Genomic DNA, 26,342 nt, shown 5'->3' with positions numbered 1-26,342 from the left:
CCCTCTCTTGTCTCTCTGTCCTGTGATGGCACACTTGGTGTGTTTCTCTGGCTTAGGATTGTTCACTGGAACTCTAAAACTGCTTTCTATGCGAGAGCTTGTTCAGATTCCAGCTTCTCCTCCACCATCTTCTGTATCTTTATTTAAACGACTATTTTTTCCCTTTCCCCTCCACAATTTATACTGACATCAAATACAGTGAAAGTGGGATTCATAATGTGGGGGAGGAACATAAAAAGCAACAGAAAAATAATCTTATAAATGCATTAGAAACAAATGCATGAAAGAAAAAAAACTTTTAAATACATATCTTAGGGTTCATTTTCCTAACATCACCTTATCTGACCTTTTCTGCTTGACTCATACATATACTAGATTTTGGAAATAAGGGAAACCATGGGACCTCTGTTCATTTCAGTTTGGCTTTCTTCACTTAATATAATTGTTTCCAAGTCTTTCCATTTCCTAACAAATGGGGCAATGTCATTCTTTTTGATGGAGGCATAGAATTCCATTGTGTATATATACCACATTTTCTTGATCCATTCATCTACTGAGGGGCATTTGGGTTGGTTCCATATCTTAGCTATGGTAAATAATGCTGCAATAAACATAGTTGTGCTGGTAGCTTTAGTGTGGTCTTGTTTGTAAATATTTGGGTACATGTTCAAAAGTGGGATTGCTAGGTCATAGGGGAACTTTATGTGGAGTCTTCTGAGGAACCTCCATACTACTTTCCAAAGTGGTTGAACAAGTTTACACTCCAACCAACAATGAAGTAAGTTTCCCATCTCTCCACATCTCCTCCAGCATCTGTTGTTATTAGAGTTCTTGATTTTTGCCATTCTAACTGGGGTGAAGTAGTATCTTAATGTTGTTTTGATTTGCATTTCTTTTATGTCTAGGGAGGTTGAGCATTTCTTCATGTGTCTATTGGCCATCCTTCTTTCTTCTTCAGAGAAGTTTCTCTTTAAGTCATTAGCCCACTTATTTATAGGGCAGTTGTTTCATTGAGGATTTGTTGTTGGCAGATTTAATTTTTTGAGTTCTAAGTATATTTTAGATATGAGACCCTTGTCCGTTTTATGGTAGGTGAAGATCTTCTCCCAATACGTGGACTTTATATTGATCTACCTAGCTATGTCCTTTGCCATGCAGAAGCTCTGCAAGTTCATGCAATCCTATTTGTCCAACCTTTCTTTGATTTGTTGTGTTTCCATGACTCTATTAAGAAAATTTGGGCCTGGGCCAAGGAGACCTAGGTTTTCTCCTATTCCATCCTGTAATGTTTTCAGAGTGTCTGCTTTGACTCTGAGGACTTTGATCCATTTGGAGTTGATTCTGGTGCAGGGTGATATATAAGATCTATCTTTAGATTTCTACAAGTAGTTAACCAATTTTTCCCGCAGCATTTACTGAAGAGGCTGTCTTTCTTCCGTTCAATTTTTTTACATCCCTTATCAAAGATTAGATGGCTATAGGTCTGTAGGTTCATTTCTGGCTTTTCAATTCTATTCTATTGGTCCTCAGGTCTGTTCTTGTGCCAGTACCAAGCTGTTTTGTTTACTATGGCTTCATAGTAGAGTCTCAAATTTGGTATTGATATTCCTCCAGCAGCGTTCTTTCTGTTGATGAGCGTTTTTGGTATTCGGGGTCTTTTATTGTTCCATATGAATTTTTGGATTGCCTCTTCTATTTCCTTGAAGAATGATGTTGGAATTTTGATAGGTATCTCATTGAATTTGTAGATAGCCTTGGGAAGTATTGTCATTTTCACGATGTTAATCTTTTCAATACTGGAGCAGGGGAGGTTTTGCCATTTTCTATGTTCTGTTTTGATTTCCTTTTTCAAGTTTTTAAAGTTTAGATCATAGAGTTCCTTCACTTCTTTGGTTATGTTAATTCCTAGGTATTTTATTTTTTGTGGGGCTATTACAAATGGAGTTGCTTTCCTAATTTCAGCCACACCTTTCTCATTGTTTGCATAAAGAAAAACCATTGATTTTGGAGGGTTAATTTTATACCCTGCTACTTTGCCAAAGTTTTGAATCAACTTGAATAATTTGGGAGTGGAGTCTATGGGATTCTTTAAATACAAGATCATGTCATCTGCAAAGAGGGAGAGTTTTATTTCTTCTTTCCCTATTTGGATCCCCTTTATGTTTGGATCTTGTCTTATTGCTGTAGCTATGCATTCTCATACTAGATTGAAGAGAAGTGTAAAGAATGGACATCCTTGTCTTGTTCCTGAGTTAACAGGAAATGGCTTCAGTTTTTCATCATTAAATATAATGTTGGCTGTAGGTTTGTCATATACAGCCTTTATTGTATTGAGGAATGTTCCATGGATTCCTAATTTTTCCAAAACCTTCATCATAAAGGGGTGTTGGATCTTGTCGAATGCTTTTTCTGCATCTATTGAGATAACCAGGTGGTTCTTATCCTTGCTCCTGTTGATGTGATGAATAATATTAATTGATTTGTGTATATTGAACCAGCTTTGCATCCCTGAAATGAATCCTGTTTGATCGTTGGGTTGATTGGCCAAAATTTTGTTGAGAAATTTTGCATCAATGTTCATCAAAAAATGGGTTCATAGTTTTCTTTCTTTGATGAGTCCCTGCCTGGTTTTGGGATGAGGGTTATGATGGCTTCATAAAATGTGTTAGCTTGTGAACTTTCTCTTTCAATTTCATTGAAGAGTTGGACGATTATTGGTGTGTGCTCTGCTATGAAGGAGTAAAAAAAAATTATAGAAGGTGCAAAAAAAAGGAAAAAAAGTTTTTTGATTTTTTTGGGGAGGGGTGGGAAAAATCCTGTATCTCCCTCGTGTCCATAACCAGCCTCTTGTTGGATTCTCTGGTCTACTTGTGGTGTTTGAATTTCCTGTGGCTTGGTTGGTTTCTCAAGTCAATATGTTTGCACAGGCAGATAAATGCTCTGCTTTACCCTGGATTTTGTGATCCTCTTCCCAAGCTAGTTCAATGAGAGGGAGATCTGCTTTGAGTGTCACAAAAGAGGGAGATGGCATTTCCTGAAGTTTGGACATGCTGTGATGAGGCTAGGTTCTGGGTAGAGTTGAGCCCAGCCAGGAGCCACTCTCTGGGTTTATGTTTACTAAATTTCAATAGATTGTCAAGGCTGCTAAAGAGAGGGGCACCCTCTGTCTCTGATAACCCAGTGAAGAAAGCCATTCCTGGGGCTGATGCTTGAGCTGAGTGACTTTTTCCTGGCTGGAGCTGAGTCTGCAGGTCACTTTAGGTTCTTGTGACCTGCTAAATGACTCTAGTTTTCTTCCAATGCCTGAATTGTAGCTAGCAGCTCCACCGAGCTTTGTCAGTATCCAAGATGGAGATCTCCGGTACTGGGGGTGGGGGGGATGGCCTTCCCTCCTCTGCTCCCTGAGAGGAAGTGAGGACGTTAGGCCTCTACTCAAGCCGCGTCTTGGTTCCTGGGTCATCTCTGGTCTGCGAACTACAGGATGAAGATGTCTGCTCCTTGTCAGTTCTTGCTGATTCCTTCTCCCGGACTCTCTCTGTTTCAGGTATGGTTGGTATGGCCACCCCTGACACAGCTGCTGCAGCAGTGGCATCTCCTGGCAAGTGCTCCAATCTGTCTCCTTCCCTGGATTTTCCCTCTATGGCCTAACTCTTTGTCCTGTGATGGCACACTTGGTGTGATTCTCTGGCTTAGGACTGTTCACTGAAACTTTAAATCTGCTTTCTATGTGAGAGCTTGTTTAGCCTCCAGCTTCTCCTCCGCCATCTTACTGGAACTTCCCGGCAAATTATTTGTTTCTGTAATACTCTCAACTAGAAGTTTACAGAAAAGTTATGTATGAGTAAAAACACACTCAAAAAAGTGAGGGACTGAATTTCCTTCAAGCCTTCGGATTCTTTTCTTTTTTTATTTTTTATTGTAAAGATACTATACAGAGGGTTTCAGTTACATGAGCAAGGTAATGAGTACACTTCCTATTGAGTTTTGTTAGCCCCTCCATTGTTTTCCCCCTACCATTCCTTCACTCCCTAACTTCCCTGAGGTTCTTTGTTTTAATGGTGGTTGTGATTGCATAATGACAATTGTTCCCTTCTGCTCCCTAAAAATAAGGGATTCAATTATCACTATGTATACAAACAATACCTAAGTTAATAGTTGTAATCACAAGCTAGATTGATGCCTTAGTTTGTGGACCTACCTGTAGCCACTCACTCCCCCTCCCCTGCAGTAGAATGAATATAAAGCATGTTAAGTGGGATTTGGGGTTCTGGAACCTGGCAATGAGGCTTTAGGTCCTCTGGTGTCTTCTTTCCCATCACTTCCTGTGATTTCTCAGTTCTTTGGCCAGGTATCCCGTCATCTTTGCTATTCCATGGTTGTGGTTAGTGACAGTACTGATATTTTGAACACCTCGAAACAAACTATGGAAAAACACTTCCTCAAAGAAAATTCACAAATGTATAGGAGCACATGAAAAGATACCAAATATCAGCAGTCACCCTGTGATCCTCTAGCAAGAAAGTATAATTCAGGAGTATCTTATCTTCTGATAATATAAGCGATGGACAATTGTCCCTTTTGTACATTTGGTATTTGGTATTGCATAAATTTTCAGAAACGCATATATATTGTGAAATAATGTTATTTATTTCATAGGTCACAAACCACGTCACTGGAGTGATGATCCTAATGTGTTATCTCAGTTGCCTGATTCAGACTTAGATGAGTGTGAATTGCATAATTATGAACATTTCTCCATGAAACTTCACAACACAGAATGAAGTGTGAAGGTCAGGGCACTCCATACCTATAAAGATTTTACATATATTACAGTAATACACACCTAAGCTGCTCAGCAATCACAGCACGTAGGTTTGTTATAATTGTCTTCAGATCAGAAATACTCTAGAGTTTAAAGTAGAATGATGGGCTGTACATTTTCAACACAAAAGTGACGATCACCCCCTGCAATTATTCTCAGTGGAAAATCCTTCCTATACATTTTACTGGCTTAGCTTCTACTCTGTGCTTTACCATTATCAGGCAGGATCACACTGTATTGAGCTACAATACAGCAGCAACCTTAGCTGCCTTTGAAATTTACCTCCAATCTTGATACCAAGGTCAACTCCGCATCTCTAATCACATAGTTAGTAGACACCTGAACTTTCCAAGCTTGGTTAAAAATTCAGCTATCATTGCTCATTGTGAGTGTAAATATCTCACTCCATTAGATATATTGTGTATAATCTTGTATTTCAACCATTGCCTTAGATGTTGGGTTTTGATATAGGGCTTTTAGTTTGCACTTGATTTATAGATGTGTTAGTGATGCCAGTTGAACTGCATATATTATAATGTAAGTAATTTGATGTTTTGACATATGAATTTAATTTTGGCAATTGAGGAAGTCAATACACACCACTCACAAAAGTTTCTTTAGATGTATTGGTATTGCTTTATTGTGAACTTCCTAAGAGCTAGTCATAGGAGTACATGTCCTAATCCCATCACTTCTGTCAGTGAGACAAGGTTTGAAAGGTCCCGAACACTTGGCACTTCATAGTGAGAAGGTTTCTACAATGAAGGGTGAGAGAATAGCAAAAAGAACAAATCAATCTTCCAACTGATTTGTTACATGTTCTTGACACTTAGCCATTAAGACACCATAATAATATTTTTATGACTTCTTACCTACTCTTTTCCTGTTTTGAGATGTTTTATTTATGGATCTCTAAGAAATCATATAATAAATTATATAAGAAACATAAAAATAATTTGTTTGGGATATATAACCTAAAAGGAATAATTTCAGGAAAGTATTAAGCACATAAATATAATGCACACCTAAAATTGTCTCTTTATTTAAAACTTCAGCAGTTGTAGTTTATTTATTCTGATAACAAAGATTATAAACTAAGTTACAATAATATTCCAAATGGAACACAGAACTAGAAACATGAAGGGTAGCACTAAAGAATGCTACTGCTACCACTAATAGAGTAAGAATAAAATTTAGGCAAAACTCATTCAGAGTAAAAGCCACAGGACAGCCCAAAATTACTTTAATTGTTTCATATGAAGAAAAGACCTTTTTTTGTAAAGACAAATTTTGACCCATATTAACATCAGTTGGGTATATCTTTCTTAAGGCTGTGCCTATGTTGATGGAAGCTGACTTCTTTGGGACCTACTACACAATGACCAGACCCCATTCCAAGCACTGCACCTGCATTAGGGTAATTTTAGTGCTCATGATAGTTCTTCCAGTTAGGAAATGAATTAAGTGTTTTATTAAAAACAGAAGTAGACAACAAGGCCAAACAAATTTCCCAAGTACTTAATACTGATCAACTGTAGACCCATAATACAAATCCAGGTTTCCACCAGGCATATCTGAGGATATGCCGTAAGTTTCACATTCATTACCTTTCACAATGTATGGAACAGATAAACCTACATTATCTTCCTAATTATGGTTATAATGGTAATAACATTGCTACAGAATATACATATTTTTTAAATGAAAAAGGTGTGGGTAATGACATTGTAGGTGATCTTTATACCAAATAAAGCCTGAGCAAAAAAGTAAAGTAAGGAGCTGGGAAGGTGGCTCAGTGGTAGAGTGATTGCCTTGAATGCATGAAGTCCTGGATTCAATTCCTCAGCACCACATAAGCAAAAAGAAAAAAAGTTGAAAGTGGCGATGTGGCTCAAGTGGTAGAGTACTAGTCTTGTGCTGAAGAGCTGAAGAACAGCACCCATGCCCAGAGGTCAGGCCCCACGACCGGACCCCCCCCCCCATAAAAAGAAAAATAAAAGAACCTAGTTCCCAAATTTAAGTCATCGTACTAGCACTCATATACCATATATAAGGTTCCTAAAATATAGAGAGTTAATTTGTCCAAACCTGGTCATAGATTAAATATGAGGTGTCAAAAAGTATGTAAGTCTGAAATGTCTCCAAGTTATTTTGACAAGAGAGCTGGAAGAGTTATCACTTAATAAAATAGTAATGAGGGATTGGTTTGTAGACAGAGATCAAAGCTCACTTTGGGATCTTTTGAGTTTACTAAAATCAGTAGCTAGGAGTTGTCAGTAGACAGGATGCTATTAAGGACTTGAATTAAAGAAAACAGAGCTGGAGAAAAATACAGAAATAATTACTGGACTCAGTAGTAACAACCATGAGAAGGAATATTACAGATCTAAGCCCTGGGATACACAAATATGTAAAACATGACAAATGAAGAAAAACAGTAATAAGTATGAAATGCAGACTTATATGGGTAGGTATTTTTCATGCTTAAGGGCAATTAAGTGATTGTGTGATGACCTAAAATTTACAAAGTTGGTAAGGTCAACTGTCCCTTGGGCCAACCATAGCTAAAAGTTTAAGTAAAATGGGGCCACAATAGTGTTTATAGTGTGTCTTGATTTACCAAAGAGAAAATAGGCCAATATTTGGAAAGCCACTTTTTGGACATGTGGTTGGAGTGGCAATTACTGCAGTTTGTTCAAGTGTTAGTAGGAAGCTACAGATTTAGCACAATGATAGCAATCTTTCAGGGATCTGGTAGATTTTCCCTCTGTCTTCAATTTCCCTGTTTTTCTGAGACCTAAAATATCATTACTGGAAGCCTGTTCAAATTGTGCCTTTGGCAAGTTAACAGATAGTCAGTCTATCACAAGCCCAAATAAAAGAGAATGGGAACAGGTCTACATTGAGCACTCACAGTAGACGGGTCTCTGGACTTTCTCAGGAAGAGCCTTCTGCCATTGTTGGATGGATAGGGCTGGATAATATGTAAAATAGACACCATATATAGAAAGTATTCTGCTAAGTTGACACTTGAGATATCGGATGTTTTATCTGCATTGTATTGATTTCTATGAATCAGTTAAACTGATTCTTCATACCATATGATGTTACTAGATTAAAAATGCATGCTTATTGCATTTCCTTTGGATAACAGATAGTATGTTTTGAAATTTGGTATAAAACATTCGTCTTTTCATTTGTTTATTTTTAATATGATTACTCTAGTTCTCAAGAGTAGGGAAATGCCCTGGAACTTTGTAATTTGATGTCATATGTAATTTTTTTATTTTTATTTATTGTCTATTGCAGCACCCGGCTTTCTAATAAATAGGTAATCTATTCAATTTTGAAAAGTACTGCTGTACCTCCCACTTATTTGTGGCATATCTGTAATCCAAGTTCCTCTGTGTGTCAGGGTGGATACTTTTGCCTGCAACAGTTTTGTTATTGAATACATATCATCTGGCTACATAGGGAACAAAGGATATGAAACTACAGTATCCCAAAAAAGATCTTCCAAGACAATTCAAGGGCAACTCATGTACTCTCTGTGTAGGTGATTAGGAGCATAGAAAAGAAATTCTTTTTTTGGGGGGGAGGTCTGGTCGTAGGGCCTGAACTCTGGGCTCTTCAGCTCAAGGCTAGCACTCTACCACTTGAGCCATAAGCGCCACTTCTGGCTTTTTCCTTTTTGCTTATGTGGTGCTGAGGAATCGAACCCAGGGCCTCATGCATGCAAGACAAGCACTCTACTACTGAGCCACCTTCCCAGCCCCAGAAAAGAAATTCTTATACATGAAAGTGACTGAGATTGTCTGCACATAGGTGTTCACTTATTTATCTGTTGCTATAGTTTTACATATTCACTATTTTTAAATGATATTTCATATATATATGATATATACATATGATATATGATATATACATATATCATATATATATGACCACAGTTTCCAAATCCAGAGAACCACATCCATGGGCATCGCTGTCCTATGTTGCTCTTTGGGTAATAAGAATGAAACCTGGTATTGTCCTGTGGTAGAGAAATAACTCAGAGATTCAAACATTTTTCTTTCAATATGTTGCTTGCTCCTAACTCTAAAATTAGAAAGTCTGTTAATATATAATACATGTTATAATATATTTGATCTATTATATAATGTCTAATATATTCTATATTATAACATATATATAATAACTGACAGTATTATATATTTATAAGAAAAAATACAACAAACGTATCCATGTCCATATTTTCCTAGCCATGATTAGGTTCAGTAGAGTTAGGTGCATTACATCTCAACAAAATAAGTCTGCTGAATTTCTGATGACCTTGAGCTAGATAAGGAGAATTTCTGTAAAAGGAGCCTCTCTTCAATTATGAGAAAAGATAAGTTTTTCTTTTGTTTTATTTTTTTGTTTTTATTTAGGCCAGACAAGGGGCCTGATCTCTGGGCCTGGGCACTGTCCCTCACCTCTTCAATTCAAGGCTAGTGCTTTACCACTTGAGCCATAGCAGCACTTCTGGCTTTTTCTGCTTATGTGGTGCTGAAGAATCGAACCCAAGGCCTCATGCATGCAAGGCAAGCACTCCACCACTGAATCACATTCCCAGCCCAAGTTTGGAAGTTTTTGAGAAGAGGTACTTGACATTTACTTTCCATCCTTGATTAGTAGAGAATAGATATATTTTGCTCCAAATTTTGGCTCCTTTTATGTTCCCTAAAGAGTTACACATGATCACCATTACATCGCATATATTTAAGTCCTTCTTTTATTTTTTATATCATTATTGTTTTCTTGTTGTTGTTTTGCTGATCCTAAAGCTTGCACTCAGGGCCTAGGCATTGTTCCTGAACTCAAGGCTCTTGCTCTAACACTTGAGCCACAGCACCATTTCTGGCTTTTTCTGCCTGGGCTTGCTTTGAATCATAAGACTCAGATCTCAGCCTCCTGGTTAGCTAGGATTACAGGTGTGAGACACCATTGGCCAGCAAGTCCCTGTCTTTTAGTTATTATTCTAAAAGCCTCCTATGCAAGGTCACTCTTAAGATAGTAAATGAACCTATGCCAATAGTTTCTTCATACTCACATCTCCTGTTATGGCTATGGTGTCTTTTCCATCGTATCCTGAATCTACTTCACTGTTCTCTTCCTAATCCATGATTCTGGATGTATTTCTAATAATTACCTAAATCTTGTGGCTATAAACCCTAAATTACTCAACTATTAATTTCATTTAATTTTTTTTCAATATGATTGTTGTTCTGTGTAAATCTGAGCTTATATTCACCTCTTGCATCTACCTCTTGGCATGAGCAAAGCCTGGGCCAATTCTACCTTAAATGCAAGAGGTTAGCCAAAGAATAGCCTGCAGTATTCCTCCCGAGGAGTCAGGACAAGTAGTTGAGTGCCTGAAAGAAGCAATGCATTCCTGACATGAGTAGGGGTGAGAGAGACAACAGCCTAGAGAGTAAACTGGCAGTCACAACATTTAACAACTTCTCCTTTGGGGAAACTGAGCTCCTGCAAAGTGGCAGTGAGATAACTTACCTAGTCAATATTCTTATGTGAAGGAATTTGTCATGTCTCACTACACTACTCCCTTGTAGTCAAAGAGAGGGTCATTCTTTTGTGTCCTCGTTAGGCCCAGGCTCAGTTTATCTCCATCTTAGATTTTGCTCAGACTCTATTCCTACCAGAAAGTCCCTGAAGAGGAGGAAAGTGTGATCTCTTGGCTTCTGACTGGTCCTTTGGGACCTGAGGCCACTTTTAGTTTTCAACCTGTTCCTTCTGACAATGGGAAAGCTCATTCTCTGAATTGCGCCCTAGTATCAAATCTCTTCAGAGAAAGTCAAGGAATGACAGATTCCACCTGAGGGAGTTAGTTTCTCCATTTCCAAAGAGGCCAAATAATATCTGATTCTGAGACCCAGGTGGAAGTCCTTCACCAGATCCTCCAAGTTGGGGTGGATGTTAGCTCAGACTCCAAGCCATCCTCATATTTCTCCAGCTCTTTCTCATGAACCAAAAGGTTACAAGAGTTTAGTTCAGAACCAAGGAGAAATGAGAGTAGCAGAAGGACCATTGGCAGGGTGAGGAATTAGAAACTTTGTGTGAAAAAAAGGGCTCAGAAAATCTAGGATCACTCACATTATTTCGGAATCACATCATAAGATTTGGGAATAAAAGTAATAAATTACTACCTAAATTAGTAACTCCACTACTCTACATTACAAGTGTTCTGTCAAAAGTTACCTGTCCTAGCTCTATTTTAATCAGAAAAATGGAGCACATTCTTTCCTCACTAAGTTCTACTGAGTATCTTTATCCATACCCCAGGTTGTTCTTACTCTCTAGTTCTCTGTTACTTTTCTTTGTTGGATTCAATCAATGACACTTGAAAGTGTTAGCATATTCAGACATGTAATTACACTTCCTTCTAACCCATTTGTTATAAAGTAAAACAAATTATGGGGAAATGTATAACTATGGTACATTTTCTTCCAAGGCATATTTATTTGATTTTTTAAGTATTATTTTAATAGTTTCATTGATAAAACTTGAGGAAAATGTTTTACTATTAGCAGTAATTAGTTGCATATTTTTTGTATTTTTCCATGTCTGTGTATTTGTTAAGCATCTAACATCGAATTTTCCCCCAACTGTTGCCTTCTTAAAATTGCTTCAAATTATATACTATAAATGATGGTATTCTATGTGTTCATTGATATATTTAAATTTTGATCTAATATCCACATATTATAGGATATCTTCAACCTATTGTAACTGGTCTGAAAATCAATATGGACGTTCCACATTAAAGCAAAAACACAATGCCACAAAATCCAGTGAAATTAGGATTAGTTATATATTCAAAATATTTAACAATGATACAGTAGAAACATTCACTTCTCATATACCAGAGCATGTTTATAGCTATGAATAGCACATTTTCTTCATTCGCTCTTTCTGGTGCATCTAGGTTGATTACACAGCTTGGTTGCTATAGAATATTGCTGCCATGAACATGGACGTTCATGTTGATTAATATTCCTTCAATATGTATCCAATTGGGTAAAGGTCATCAACATATCTGACTTTTTGGTATTGTGTAAACTTCCATTAAGATATTCCTATGGGTTGCACTAGTTTACAATGCCACAAAACCAAATATAGTTCCTGATTTATTTCAACCTATCCAGCAGTTTATTTATTTGAGTGGTAATAGCTATTCTGGTGTTTAAGATAGGATCTCATCGACTTTCCTCTTTATTTTACTTCGTCTTCGCTATGTGGATATGAATTTCAAACATTTCTTTTATTTATAAACCACTTATGTTTGTACTTCATTCTTGATCAGTGTCTTTCTTTTTCTTTTGGTATTTCATCAATTTTTAAGATTTATAATTTTTTATTTTTTCCCATTACAAATACTCATTTTAGTTAGGAAAAAGATTTTCTTTCATTACAGTGGTGCACAATTAACTAAAAACAAGAGATTGTACATTTATATCACTGTATGTTTTTGTTTGTATTTACAACCAGGAAATTGTTTCAATAAAGATGCTGAACTTCTTGCACTGATATTCTGAAAGTATAGTATCTCATATTGGCCTAAACTAATCTCTGAATTAACAGTCACAGCATGAACCACCACAGTCTGGGCTAAGTAAAAACACTAACACAGCAAAAACTGGATTTAAAGAGAGCAAAAGGCTTCAAAAAAGTTAGAAAAAAGGCATCACCTTCATGTAGCAAATGTGGAAGTTCACAAGAAGACCTTAGGAATCTGAATATCAAGATCATCAAAGGATAAAAAGTATTTAGAAGGACAACTTTAGAACTCTAGATTGGGGAGGTGGGACAAACAATAGATACCCAAACTCAATGCTGAAGGGAAGGAGTGTTTTACTCCAAACCTCCTCTGTGTCTGACTCTCTCACACAACACACACACACACACACAGACACACACACACACACACAAACACACACACACACACACACACACACACACATCTAGTAAGAGGCCTTTGCTAAAGTACAGGCATTCTGGACTTAGACTCCGAATAATCAGAAAGTATCCCTTGTGAAGACCTTTACTGAAAGTACCCATTGTAAGTAGACTTTTACTGAAAGTTAGAACTCAGGTTCCTGGAAAAACTGTGAAATGTCATAATAATGTTCTGCCCATAACTCCCCTAGCAATAACCATCAGCGGATGAAGGGAATTACCTAAAGTTACAGATTTTTTTAAATTTTTAAATTTTTTTAACTTTTTAATTGTGAAAATACTGTACAGAGGGGTTACAATTACATGGGCAAGATAATGATTACATTTCCTATCAAACATTGTAGCGTCCTCCTTTGTTTCCCCCTCCCATCCCTTCCCATCCTCCCCCCGCCCCCCATTGAATCCTCCTCCCCCTCCCCCCCCACCAAAGTTCGTTTTTCTTCATAAGAACTTGTACATCTCATTGTTGCAATGGGTCCACCTGTATCCCTATTTAAACGATTTGTTTTTTCCCTTCTCCTCCACAAATTATTGCTTATTGCTTAACCTGCACTTGCTAACCAATAAGATTGTTATAAGATTACCCATTTAACTGAAGGGTCGGGGCTCTCAACTCTGACACACTGCAATGGTGACAGTTGTGATTCCAGGCTCAAGCTTGCAATAAATGACTCTAATGTGGTCGCATGAGAACTGTCTCCTTGGTGGTCTTGGGGATCCTTATCTAAGCACAAGACTAGTGTACACAGAGAACCCCAGGGGCAGCTGTATCTGGGACAATGAAGCTTTTTTTCCTCTTCTTTTTAGATAATCAAACATGATGTTGCAGTTGGCTCCACAGCTGCTCCACACCTGAGCAAGAGGAAGGAAAGGGTGCCTTAGACTGCGGGATGGCCTTGTGTACCCCTAGTTTTCTGTGCAAGAATCCAATTCGTGGTCCCCTAGGCAAGGGTGGCCAAGCTGAAATGGGGGTATGCTTTGCCTAGAGGATCGCACCCTGTAAGCCCTGCATGCATGGTGAAGCAGCCTGGAAAGCCCTGTGAGCATCTCCGGGATGGCCTCTCAGTGGCTTGGAGAAGTTGACTCCTGTAGTTGTACAAGGCAGGAAGCAGGAGGAGAGCAAGAATCCAGAAGATGGGAGAGGCACAGAAGCAAATGCACCTCTTCCTTGAGACTCCTTGGCCATTCTAAGGAGGTTCACAACCCACACGTGGCGGCCACTGCACAAGTCCCCAGAGGCCCTACTTGTTTAGGGAGCAATGCCTGGTCCTGATGGTCCTGATCCAGAGCTGGAACTTCCCAAGTGGCCCTGAGCTTGGCTGGGCTGGAGCGGAGTCGACTAGCCATGCTTCCTCTGCTCTGCTATGTATAGCCTCCTAGCAGCTGCCCAGGCTACAGCACCCACAACAGGCCACCTCCTTGGGGCAGGCTGAGGCTGTGCTGACAATTCCTGGTGCCTGCTTCAAGGCAAGAGCCAGGCCTAGCCCACAGCAGAGCTGGCCCTCACTTCCAAGGGCATTGAGAGAAGCATGACAACCACAGGCCCAGCCTTGCTGTCCTCACTGCCCCTAGAGGTTACCTATAAGTCCCTGCCTTTGTTCTTGAAATTCTTCAGCCATTGGTTGTCTCATTTTTCACTATCTGTTTGGGTGGGACTCGAGACTTCTTCCTCTCCTCACCAAGCAAACAGGCCCTAGCAAATCCACCCCAAATTCCACACCTCACAGACACTCCCCAGAACCCAGCTGCCTTTAGGCTGTTGCATGAGCTGTTGGCCAACTGCCTCTTCCTCCCTTCACAGCCTCCTTCAGGGCCTCCCCACCATCCTCTCCTCACCACCCTCAGCCCCAACCAAAGCTTGGCTTCTCCTGTGGCCTCCTTCCTCTCCACACAGCCCCCATCCCCAACCCAAGAAGGGCCACTGCTGTAGGGAAAAGAACTCTGGGCCTGGCACAGCAGAATCAAAGATGTCACAGTGTGCAGCCTGCTGGGAATTGGAGACAGCATAGGTCTCTGATCACTGTCTTTCACTTCATCTACACATGTATTAATTGTATGAATTTGGTATTTAATATTATATCTCATAATTTCTTATTAAGCCTTTGCAGAATAGCTGGTAGAAATATAGTCCCAAATTTTTATTTTCTCTTGTTTAATTATTTCGCGACTGAGAGATATTTTAAGTAGACATAACCATCATAAATTCTCATTTAGATAACAGAGTTTTATTCAGAAAATATTTGCTTATGCATCTGTTATCAATTATTTACAAGACTGGAAACATATAAAGTTCCAAATATTATAGGAAGATCTTTGATACATGTTGAATGAATGTGAGTAGGTTGAGCTGTTTCATACATTCGTGTGTGTGTGTGTGTGTGTGTGTGTGTGTGTGCGCGCGTGTGTGTGTGTGTGTGTGTGTGTGTGTGAGTGTGTGTGTGTGTGTGTGTGTGTGTGTGTGTGTGTGTGTGTGTGTGTGTGTGTGCAGGGGGGTTATATGTATCATTGAAATCAAGGACAAGGAATTTTTTCCTTTTTCTGAGATATGAATTATGGTGTTTCTTTGTTGGTGGTAGGCTATGATTTCTTGCTTTTGTTTGATGTGCACATTCCAGCTCAATTTTTCAATTAAACCTTCTTATTTAATATTGAGCATATATTGCTCTGATATTGCTTTGTCTTTAGTTTGTCGTCTAGGATCTTCTTTTCCTCTTTAACTATTAACATTCAATATAAATTTTACCTCCTGACTGTTTTTCCCCTTTAATTTGCATTTCAAATAAGAATAATAAGACCTTTGATCTCTGTATTCATGAAGAAAAACTATTTTGAATTGTCTGTTTAATGTAATAATACCTGGACACATTTGTTAGCAACAAGATCTTAAAATTTCTTTTGTAGTTTTAGTTTAAAATACCTTCCTCTATGTGTTTAGTATGGGGAGACAAACACTTCCTAGTATCAAGGATAACAGTTTTATTCATTAAATATCAGTTAATTCATAATTTTGAATATGTCTAGTGGCAAATGTATACATTTGCTGAATAGATTTGGTTTATAGACCCGTGCACAAACATACCACTCATAGGGGCTGAGAAGGTGGATCAGTTGTAGACACTCATAAGGGCTGAGAAGGTGCATCAGTTGTAGACAGCTTGCCTTAAATGCACGAGACCCTGGGTTTGATTCCTCAGCACCACCTAAGCAGAAAAATATAGAAGTGGTACTGTGGCTCAAGTGGTAGAGCACTAGTCTTGAGCTGAGGAGCTGAGGAATGGCATCAAAACCCAGAGTTCACCACCGCCGACAAATTAAATCAATAAATAAAACTCATACTCAAGGACATTAATTTCAAAGATTAATTACCATTTTAGTTAAGGGCAGAATGCCAAGATATAGCAAAGCTTTAAGAAGAATTCAACACCTGACAAGTAAAAATTTAGCTATTACAACAACATATATAATCACCACTCAAAGAGAAAGAGGCACTAAGAATGAAATACTTTTTATAACATTTCTTAAGAGATTCAGGCTCTACATTAATTATCATATAATGTGACCTTCAAAAACTCCAGGTGAGCCTGAGTCTTAAGGGCCTCTACAAAAATTGGAAGAGAGAATAATCAGCCTGGATTTTTCAAAGGGTTTTTGTTAAGGTAGTGTACATACAAATCACCATTTTATAAGTCGCTAAAGAGTTCACTTCTTGTTCGACAATCTCATCACTTTGTTCTCTCTCTGATTTTCCCTCCTGTCCCTGTCCACAAGAGGTATAGCTCATTATGAATATAATATCTACAGAGTACAACTGCTGCATTTATTTCTCTGTTCCCCTTGAATTTCTGTGGCTCCTTCAATGTCCATAAAAAGATAAACAAGAACAGAAAAATCCCTCTTGTTTCCAATTCCTGGAATTCATTTAAATATAAATACCAGTAGTTTTATGAGAGTGTCAGACTCTGTCCACACATCCTGAACACTTATACTTCCTGCACCCAGTCATAACTCCAACTGGATTCTTAGGTCCACAAAGTAATTCTTTTCACTTTCCACACAGGAAGAACCTGAGTGTCAGAAAGATTAAGTAACTTACTGGAAATACTGAGCTGAGCATAGTGGCTCAGATCTGAAGATCATAGTTTGAAACTAACTCATGTTGACATATCCGTTACATGTTTATCTCCAGTTTAAGGCCACCTGGACATCAAAGTAACCCATCTCAGCTACAAGAGTCTGGCTATCCTGAGCCACAGAGAGAAGTTGGAAGAGCATCAGCAAATGCTCTTGCCCAATTTCTAGGGAGTGGCTTGGTGCCAGCTTAGTAAGGTATAGCTACACCAGTGAAGGGGAGTAAAACAGAAGTGTTTATAAATAAAAGCACTGGTCTGAATCCTCAAAATAAGGAACCCAGTCTGTGTGGACCAAAAAGTCTCTAGCATGAGGTTCTTTTTAAATTAACAAGCACGATTTTAGATTTTTTCAGAGTGGGATGGTGTATAGTTACAGGCAATGTCTGCTATGTCAGGTAATGCAGTCTGCTCTTTCACATGTTACCCAATAGCCAGATTTCAACACAAATGACTTCAATGAGATTGTTCAAATTATACTGTGACTTTTACCTCTCATGAATCAAAATTCTGTCAAATGATTTCTGAATTCCAGATGTTCACACACGTTTCTCATGATATTTTCTACTATATTGTCTTTATTATTGATGTTCATATCACTTTTTTGTTGTTGTCTTTTGTGTACTTGCTATTTTTAGGGCTTGAACTCAATGTTTAATTATCTCTGTTGTATTCTTTGCTAATGGCTTATGACACACTATTCCTTGAGCCACATCTTCAACTTCTGCTTCCTGCTAGATAATTGGAGATAAGTTTTCACATTTTTGTCTGTTTGGACTGATATTGAATTAAAATATTCAGGTCTTAGCCTCCTGAGTTTCTATGATTCTACACATGAACAGCTAACACCAAACTTTCCTATACTGTTATTTTAATTATGTGTTAGAAGAAAGTGGAAGTATATTTGTGTTAAGTGTACAATTTTTAAATACAAGTTTGAATCAACTAGATATGATGTAATTGCTATCAATTTTAAGTTAAATCAATGAATATTACACATTCCAAAGAAATATAATTGAAAAAAATGCATTATCATTTTCTTTAAACAAGTAATGAAACTATGAATTTCTTTCACTTTACAATTCATGTTTTATATAACTTTAATTAGCAGACTTCTGTGACTAAAAGTAAATATATTAATTTTATACTACAAGAGGCAAAGTGATTATAGTTAAGGATAAATATTTCATCAGCCAGAACATAAGTTTTTGAGCATTCTCACTATAAAGAAATGTTACACGCAGAAATTAATGGATATGATGTAGCTTGATCATTAAGCAACATATAAATGAATGGGATTGCCACTTCATACTTCATAAATGTGTAAAAAATAATTATGTAGCTAGGGGCCAATGGCTCATGCTTGTAACCCTAACTACTAAGGAGGCTGACAGGTGAGAATCATATTTCAAATCCAGCATAGGCAGGAACGTCCATGAGACATATCTAGACTATGACTTCTCATGATGGAGAAGAGGAAAAGTATGAAAAAATTCAAGATTGTTGACTATTCCCCAAGATGATTCTTCTTTATCAGCTATAGCAATGCAAGTAGCTTTGGTTACTCTTAGTATCATGCTTGTTTATATTTAGAAACATTATTTGTTGCTGGGTTATAAACTGCAAACACTTGAGTATTAATAAAGAATCATTTCCTAGAGAGTAAAGTTGCTGTGTAAACAAACCTAAAATATAAAGACTTAGCATTGTAGAAACTATTTTCTATCTATATCACAATGTGTAGGTGTAGATTTTGTTTCCCATTGTTCCAGGGGACCCATTCTTGTTACCTTTTTTTCACCATCGAGTGATCCTATAACATCCTATATCATCCTGGGATTGCTGTATCTTTACTGGATTCTCTAATTTCTGTTGGAAAGTTAGGAAAGATATAAAATTGACTTACTGTTTCTGTTTTACCTTATTTTTTATTACCTTACAACTGTAAATCAAAGTGACATAAATCATCTTTATAACATTAGAAGACAGATTTCATTTCTATATTCTTACCCTAGCTTTCTACAAAACTTTGGTACTTAGTGATTCCCAAATGTGAAAATGAAGAAAAGGACCTTCTTATTTAAATATTATTTAGAATTTCAAGAATTCATTAATTCAAGGCCCTTAGTAGTATGTATATCATACATGTGTACAAACATTGTGGCAACTTTTTCTTATTCTCAGAAACTAGGACATGTGGTAACCTTGCGGTTGCATTAGGAGAGGCTGTAGTTGAGTTAGTTTACTAAATCAAATTTTCTGTAAAATATTTCTACAAGTTAATTGGCTTGAACAATCCATATTTATCATTTTACAGTTCTAATGGACAAAAATCTAAAATAATTCTCACTAGATGAAAATTGAGCCCCCTACAGAACTGAAATATTTTTCAGATGATTCTAGTGGAAAACGCATTTACTTCCTGTTCCGCTTTCCAGAAACTTCAGAATCTGGATTGTTGTCTTTTCCTTTATCTTCTAATGTAGCATATTTACATCTTTCTGATGGTTCTTACCTAATAATGTCCCTCTCGAACTACAGGTGGGACTTTTGTGTATACTTTCCCCATCTGATAATTATTCAAATTTGTGTTCCTTAGGTAATGAAAGGTGATTATTTTACAAACATATATAAAATGTAAATCTAAATTTGATGGATTAGATATTTCGGGACTATAGATATTTTGGGAAGGTATTTTACTGCCTACCACAATGAGTGTGTAAGCATTCTTTCTACTAAAACCTGCTATCTTTTCATTAATTTTGAAAAGGTATTTCTTCAACGAAATATAACTAAAAAAAATTTAGTTCCTGAAAGCCTTTAATCCTGATTAAAACATTGTCATGTACTAGAAATCTTAAATGTCAGAGAGCAGTTCCTGAAGCAGTTCTGGCACTATCACTCTTTGTATATTATGCTTACAATCTCCTCTTTTCAAGAGCATTTGTATGTTATTATTTTGGAATTATGGTTAATAGTTATTTGACTGATATTTTTAAAGAATGCACCACCAATCCTGGTTCTCTTCTTCTAACTTTTTTATGTCTAATCTATTTCTGAAATAAACACAGCTATTTGAATTACATGAACTGCTTATTGAAGTGTGAAGAGGAAAAGAAGAAAAAAATGTCCCTGTGTGTATGTCATGCAGAAAATGTACCTAAACGCTATTTATCTTAACATCATATATTTTTCATTTTGTTTAGATTCAGATAAAATTTAGCCTTTCAACTCACACAATGTTAATGCAGTCTTATTTCATGCCTACCAAAAGCAAACAACAAATTACTATATATTTAATTTTTTATTTTTAAAATTATTTATTTTAAAACACTATATTTTTAAAAATTAGCCAAAGCAAATGGTTTATTAAATATTTAGAGTTGTGTTCAGACTCTATTGTTGAAACTAGTAAGGGGAAAAAATCATGTTTTCCTTCTTCCTTGAGCCATTCTGATTTACTTCATCTATTTCTGAAAGAATAAAATTCTGGCTTTGAAGCCTTTTGCTTGATATGCACAATGTCTCATTCTTCCTTTATTAATAGGAGAATTTGGAGAAAGGATGAGAATTCTCACTAGACAAAGTAGCAGAGGAAAAGAGAAGTGAGAAATCTAGATATTTTGTTCTTCCTCATCTCAATCACAAGGTCTGGATAATGATTGTGGGTGTGAGATACAGTGCTCTAGAGTGATTATACACATTTATAGAAAAAGTTAACGCCTCAAGTGACCACATATAGAATGCTTATTTATTTAAAAAATAAATGTAATAAATATAGCATCAAACAGGAAGTGTTATCTGTTTAGTACTTGTTTAGTATTTCTAAAATACTGAAGTGCTGTAGGAAACTATCATAAAGGTATACAAGAATGGTAAGAAACTAATATCTTAGTATCATATTCTAATATTAGCTTAATTCTTCTTGTGTTTGAGTTTTGCCTCAATTTCACATGCTATATTCTTTCAGTATATAAGTTGAAAAAAGATTCTCTCTGGAAATATGCTATTTTTATAGCTAAGGGAAAAGAAGTTAACTCTTAAACCCAGACAATTGGATAGAAATCTTCCCCTAGAAATAGCCTTTCACCACTTCTGGTTCATTTTTGTAAGCTGAAGTAAGTCACATGCTCCATCTTGACATTGCAGAGTAGAGGTAAATCTCACTTACAGGAAGCTGATGCAGGACAGATTAATATGCCAAAATATGCAACATGAGATGAAGAGGAAAAAAAAGATAATTACAATACGATCAGCCATACATTCCATCACACGCCTCTGCATGAAGGAAGCTACTATGTACCTTTGTTTCTAAAACTACTGAGATATTCAAGTCAGATCTTTTATGCTTGTATATTACTGGAATTAGAGAACATCTTGATACTGAGACAGCAGAAAATCTCAAAGAAAGCTGGACTAATCATTTCAATACTGCATTTTGTTCTGCTAGGACAAGAAACCATTTTATAGTCAATACTTTATACTAGTAATTTTTTTTGCACAACTGGATTTTGTTAATATATGTGACGATCCACCAGAATCAATGTCTTCCTTTATCTGCATCTTGTGCAGACAGCATAGTTAAGAAGATGTAGTAGTTCATCAGTAATACTTTTTTAAAATGCAAAAAACGTGGACTGGGAGCCAATATAAATATTTTTCCAACATCACCTTCCACATCCTCATTCTTCCTTCCTAGGAAACACATCTAATCAATAAAAAGGCTTAAATTTTTGGCTCTTGAACTTGAAAGTGGAAACAGAATGTTATGGATGTTGGAGATGACTGTTAATGTTTTTTACATAATAATGTAAAATATTATGTAATAATGTAAACTAATAATGTCACATGCAAGAGCCCTGAGTCCTAAAGGTCTTAACACTGTACTTCCTTAGTGATGTGACAGTAATGTCAGCCTTACTGGGCTTAGTATTGTTTTTCACTTCCTTTTCTACCACCTAACCTAAATTATAATACATAGTAATGGAATGAAAAAGCAAAGTCATCTTAAGAAAGTCACTTAAGGCTCTGGGAATGTGGCTTCATGGTACAGTGATTGCTTAGCATGCATGAAACCCTGGGTGCGATTCCTCAGTACCACATAAACAGAAAAAGAAGTGGTGCTATGCCTCAAGTGGTAGAGTGCTAGCCTTAAGCCAAACAAGAAAAATCTCAGGAAGAGTTCCCTGGCCCTGAGTTCAAGCCCCAGGACTGGCAAAAAAAATTCATTTAACTAGTAAATGCCAAATAAAGAAACTATACTTGGAATATATTATTGCTCCTTCCAACTATGACCTAACAATAGTTCTTAATTCATGTACTTTACCTATAATAGAAGACTGCGTTGAGAAAAAAAACATTTTGTTGGTAGGTCATGGCAATTAATGTCAAGAATATGCTTAGATATCAGGTGAGGATTAATCTAAGTCTAAGTGAGATTTGGAAAATTTTTGGTCAGTTTTGGCACCAAAAATGCACCAGCTAATTAATAGTTGTGATAGAAGTGAAGGAATAAATCCAGATGCAAGAAATAAATGATAATAATAACTAAATTATACCGGAAACTGTTCTAGGGAACCATTTTTGGTTATTAAAGAACTAGTTATCAAGTAGGCTTATTCCTCATTCCTTTAGCATTCTAAATCACTTAGGGTAGTTCTTAATCTCTGTGAGATAAGTTTTATCCCATTCTATGCTGTTGTTTCATATCTGATCTCCTTTGCTTTCTAAAAATCTCAATTTCTCTATTTTTCTACTAAAAATTAATTATACTAAGTCCACCAATGCAGACCTCAGAGGATGCTAAATTAAGAGTCCAATGGCTCATGAGTCTTTAATGTAACAACATGGAACAGGATGACATATTTATTGCTACCTCAAATTTTCTGAAAAGCTGCAAGGTCATCACTTGATTCAAATTTGCATTATTTGTCTACAGTGTCATTAAGTGCACATACATGCAAATATGAGACGGGTGCTGGTGGCTCACACTTGTCATCCTAGGTACTCAGGAGGTTCAGACCAGAGGACTGGGGTTCAAAGCTAGCCTGATCACGAAAGTCCATGAGACACATCTTCAATTAGCTTCCAGAAACCCGGAAGTGGTGCTGTAACTAAAGTGACAGAGCACCCAACTTGATCTGAAGAGCTGAGGCACATGCCCAGGATCAGAGTTCATGCCCCACCACCAATGAAAATGTGAAATGTACTTGAAGTTTCCCCAAAAGAAACTACGAAGTCAATAGTAATCTTCCCAAGCAGAAAAAATTTTCCAATATGACTCAGTGCACCTACTTTTGCTGAGTTATTTAAGTTATGGCTTCTTTGCTGCACATATTCTCTTCTTTTAAAAATTGTCAAATATTACCTTTATAATAAACTGCATCTAATATTTCTTGGTTCAAGAGAGAAGTCCATACAGTTGATGTGACTTGATTTTCTTACTGTCTTAGTTCAAAGCCAACTCAGGAAGGAGAGTCTTCAAACTCTTATCTGTAATTAAACACCAAAAATCCAGAAGTGGAATTTTGGCTCAAGCAGTAGAGTACTAGCTTTGGGGGCAGGTGGGCAGGAAAGACAAAAGACAACTGTTCAGGGACAGGGTCCAGCCTCTGAGTTCAAGCCCCAGAAGCGGCACAAACTAAACAAACAAAGAAGAAACAAAAAACCCCACATATTTCTGTGGGACCATCTTTAAAACACTGCTTTGAAAAGAGGCTCCTTTTGCTGATCATACTCACTGAGTCCTGCTTTTTGGAATCCTTATTGATATGGTGAACTCAGGACCAGAATAAAGGAATGGATATCTGACTTTTGCAACAAGAGAATCATCTCAGGAGTTAAATATTCATGCATAAGACATTTTAAAACCTCCATGTCTTTGTTTCTTTGTAGTAGAACACTGTAAAACAATGTTATTTCCTTTTTTCCATGCTGGCCTTCAAATGGCATATTGTTTCCTTTTGTAATACTGTCAACTAGAAGTTTACAGACAAGTTTTATGTCTAAAGTGCACACTCGAAAAAGATAGGGACAGAGTTCCCTTCAAGCCTTGGATTATATTCTTGTACAGTAAAAATGAGAGCACAAATTAACTTGAACTTTGTCATTTCTCTATGTTCAATTTCTCTCCTGGATTCAGTTTCTACTTCCTGTAAAAGTTCCTTCCACTTACTTTCGGTAACAACCTATGGTATTGCTCCAGGAAAATGAATTTTTTCTGGCTTCATTGAGATAGCACAAAGGCATCTTTAGACACGAGGTAACACGTGTTTCAGAGACAACTTAGTAATGAGAAAATATGGAATTTACATGGCTTATAAAACATTATCCACGTACATATGGCTGTATAAGACGATGTTAAGTGAAATGAACCCCAAATACGGACACAACTTGTTTTTTTCTTTCTTACTATTGTTTTTAATGTATCTACTATGTATTATGTGATTTTTTGTTTCTCTTCTATTTTCTTCCTCCATGGTATAACCCGTTTCCACTGTATTTGAGGTCGGTGAGCTGCAACTTGCATATACATTTTTCTAATGTGGGGAGGGGAAGGGAAATAAAATGCTGAAATAAGTATACAGTATGACCCGTTGTTACAATGAGATGAACAAGACACTATGTTGAAAATGAACTTTACTAGTTGGGGATGGGAGGGAAGAGTTGGGGCAGTGTGGAGAAAAGGAATGACAGGGGAATAACAAAAGAGGATGTAACAATGTTCGGTAGATTATGTACTCATTAACTTACTTATGTAACTCTAACCCCTGTGTCCACCATTTTCACCATAAATAAAAAACATTATCCTGGAGTACATTATGTTCAAATTTCCTAAGTGCTCTGTTAATTATGACCAATTTTAAGTGGGAAGAAGGTTCTCAGAAACATTTTTTGTCAGTGTTTGTGTTGTGCATTATTACCCAAGTGTACATAAGTTAACAGAAGGAGAAACAATAGGAATAGGAGAAAGAGAAGTTCTGTGTTTAAGTATAATGGTTCAATACTCTATAGAAGACTCTGCAAATAAGACAACGTTGAAATAATAAAGCCAAGGCCAGTGTGTAGATCTATGGGAGTGACATAGAGAAAGCATTATTACTAAGTGGAACATGAAGGATGAGACCACTCTCTTTCTTCTACTAGCTCTAAATCATGATAGGTAATCATGAAAATTTGTAAAAATTAGAATGGAAGAATAATTCAGGTTCCAAGCCAGTTAGTTCTAAGACCATGGACTTAACTGGAAAAAAGTCCTTTTCGAGAGAGCAGGAATTATACTAGCAATGAACTAGTGGCTAAGATCGCATTTCTTTTTCTTTTTCTTTTCTTTATATTGTAGATATTTCCTACTTATTACAAATGAAGAAACCACGGAATCTGTTTCATTGTGTCTTGTTTATTTTACTTCATAGAATTTTTCCAAGTCTTTCCAGTTCCGTATGAATTTGAAGTATAGAATTCCACCGTGCATACATAAACCACATTTTGTCAATTCGTTCATCTACTGAGTGGCATATTATTTTAAAACATGACTGCATATAAGTATCACTTAGTGTCATTCAAAAATGAGAGATGTCACCTCCAGAGACATTCTAAAAGCATGATTTCTAAGTAAGATAGGATTTTATGGTGGTATGAGTTTTGAGATATCTGGATGAGTCTCATGTATGTCTTGCATACATGATAAAAATGGTAGTGTCAAAAATATTTCCTTTGAGAAAGATATAGGAGCCTGCCAGAAGTATAAAATAGTTCAGATAATTTTGAAGTATTTAGAAATGCAAGGTCAAGTATGTCTCTTTAAATAATAATTATGTAAGTGGAAGGGCAAAAGAAGGGGAAGAGAAAAAATAAGTGACAGCAGATAATTGTCCCAATAGAATATAAAAAACATAATCTATAATTTTCAAGTTAAAGAGAGACCAATAGAACAAATGCAAAATATTTACTTGACTTTATCCTACTTTAATGCTCCAATGGCTTTCATAAAATGCAGATGCATAGTTTTGTGTGTTCTGTCATTTGCTAAGCATTTCGTCCAGAAAAGGTTATCAATTACTTATAAATGATGCATAATTCCTAGGTATTCCAGTTATCACATACACTCTTGATTGAGATATCTCTGTATAAACTCAAAATAACGGACAAAAAAACCCTTAAAATAAACAGAAATCACACGTTTGTTTTAAACGCTGTAGTTTACAGAGTTTTTAGCCAAAACCAAAAACGTCTATTTAGATATTCTTCATTTTGTGTGAAGAATTTTTAACAATAGTTTATTTGCTGACATGTAATTCACTTGCAATATACTACCTCCTTCTATTGTATACACTTAAGTGCTTTGGAAGTGAATTGTAACTTCATAGGTTTTCAAA

At 36.6% G+C, this 26,342-nt stretch overlaps 1 pseudogene; it reads left to right on the top strand.

Annotated features, from left to right (window-relative positions):
* Positions 1–26,342, top strand: part of LOC138813057 (ankyrin repeat domain-containing protein 49 pseudogene) — a 118,009-nt pseudogene that overhangs the window by 77,839 nt on the left and 13,828 nt on the right.

Source organism: Dipodomys merriami, unplaced genomic scaffold (assembly GCF_024711535.1).
Source record: "Dipodomys merriami isolate MVZ:Mamm:240054 unplaced genomic scaffold, mDipMer1.0.p SCAF_58, whole genome shotgun sequence".
NCBI classification, from domain to species: Eukaryota; Metazoa; Chordata; class Mammalia; order Rodentia; family Heteromyidae; genus Dipodomys; species Dipodomys merriami.
This window is presented reverse-complemented; position numbering and strand designations above follow the sequence as displayed.